We start from the raw sequence: 2,275 nt of genomic DNA, 5'->3' as shown, positions 1-2,275 counted from the left end.
TTGAAAATAAGTGTATCGGTAAAGTTATATTCAGAAAGAATAAACCAGTTTTATTAAGTAAGGACTTGTGTCGCTAAAGTTTCGTCGGAACGAAGCTATGGAAAATCAATTAACAAACGGAGACGTAACAATATGATTCTGTCATACTGTATTATTTGGGCTTGTAACACAGAAATGTGGACAGGTTGTCTACCTGAATAGTGAAAACTTGTCAGTTCATTGAATTTTCTGAACGTGTACAATATGTGAGAGCTGATACTTTTCTGACAAGCAATGTCAAGCCATACAATAGAAGATTCTGCCAGTGGATAGACTCTATGATTATCTTTTCAGGAGCTGTGGGAAGAGGAGCTAAAGAATGCAGATCTAGCAATGTGAAGTTCAATCATCACAGACAGTGGAATGTAGCACAGATGCATAAAACCTGTGGCATTTGCACAGTCTTTTATGTATGTAGGAAGGTGCACTGTAGCGTTGTTATCAATCACAAAGCTGTCTTTCTCGGAACATGCTGCAGCTAATGGTCCCCATGACTCTAATGTAAATTGTGCAGTACAACTTTGCACCCCAAAAAAAACTTACTGAATTAAACTACCATAATAACATGGCACTATCTAGAGGTTTTAACCACAACATCATAGATAAAGCTTGTATCACACTCCAAAATAACGAAAAATATTATGTTAACTCTAGTCTTTCACTGATCAACAACACAATAATTTTGTTTCATTCCTTTTTGTACCAGAAATTGCTAACGAAATTACTAGACCTTTTAATAATTTGAGCATTGATATAAAAACTATTCAAACCCTCACATAAAATTAGCATCTCACAACCTAACCCAAAAGAATTCGTATTAAAAGAACAAAAACAGGGCATATACAGTACACTATCCCATGTGAATGTGGAAAGAAATATATAGAACAAACGTTACATCCCTCGAAACAAGACGTAAAGAACACAAAGGTCATATGCGTAGAGGTGATTTTCACTTATCTGCCTTAATATATCATCAGTATGAAAATGGCGCAAAATACTTTGAGGAAAAATTCTTCTCCCATCCCAACCCAAAACTGAAAAAGAAAGAGACTGTTTAGAAACTATAGAAATTATTGAAGCAAACGCCCTCTCAATAAACCGTGATAATGGCCTAGCAACATCAGCTGTATTTTGCAAGGTCTATTCACCGTTCATACACTTGACCAAACTTAACCTCTACAACTATATCCTGTCACCTGCTTACAATACTTCGGTCACAGTTAATCCACATTGTCTTCGTAACGACATGTAAACCTTGGATTGCTTACTCCTGACCATACCTAAAGAAGACAGACCAATGTTCTGTCGAAAAATGTAGTATGATCTACTATCAATAATACTTTTCCTTATGTTTATAAATCGTTGTTTGCCTACCTATTATCCCATAATTTTAAAAAATATGTACAGTGGTTAAATTAAAGCCTGTATTACTTGATGCACACGAGATTGCATGTCAACAGTTAGGAACTTGTTTCTTTGAAGTTAAGCACAAAGCTACACAATGGGCTATCTGCGCTCTGCCCACCACGGGTATCGAAACCTGGTTTTCAGCGTTGTAGTCCGCAGACATACCACTGTGCCACTGGGGGCCAACAGTTAGGAAAGGCTACCAAATGTCAGAGGAATTGCTATGTAAAGATGGTAACAGAATAGATGTACCATTATGGAGACTGGGGCTGGCTTTTATAAGTTCGTGTTGTACAAAAGTAGCTCGGTTCTTCCTGAACTGGTTTGTACCTCATACTCTGGCAGACTTGCCTATTGATGCACAACTTGTAGCAGATGCGAGGCATATGAAAGTGCATGGATTATGTTCATAAGCAGTATCTGTATGTCACAAACCTATAGTGTACTAGCTTTAGCAGGAGTCAGATGTGAGACCACTGAATCAGAAAAATAAAAGGAAACTGTTTCATGTTTCATCAATTTACCTAATGAAGATAAAAGAGTTGAGAGTACTTATTTGGCTGTTTGATGAGCCAGATGAGGAAACATCGAAATCCTGATTGATAGAGCTGGGATTAACCAACTATCTGAAAGTTGGAATTTTTATTATGGTCAGACTAATGGAACCAAAAGGGCAGTAATTATTACTTTACAAACTATTGAGCAGGTAGTTTTACTATAGGAGATATTAGTCGAATATTGGATTTAGCTGCTCAGTTATCACTGTTAGGATGGCTGGTGTAACTAGATACAGCGCCTAGCATATCACCAGTTTGTACAAATGAGGACG

Source organism: Limulus polyphemus, unplaced genomic scaffold, assembly GCF_000517525.1.
Source record: "Limulus polyphemus unplaced genomic scaffold, Limulus_polyphemus-2.1.2 Scaffold149, whole genome shotgun sequence".
NCBI lineage: Eukaryota > Metazoa > Arthropoda > Merostomata > Xiphosura > Limulidae > Limulus > Limulus polyphemus.
This window is presented reverse-complemented; position numbering follows the sequence as displayed.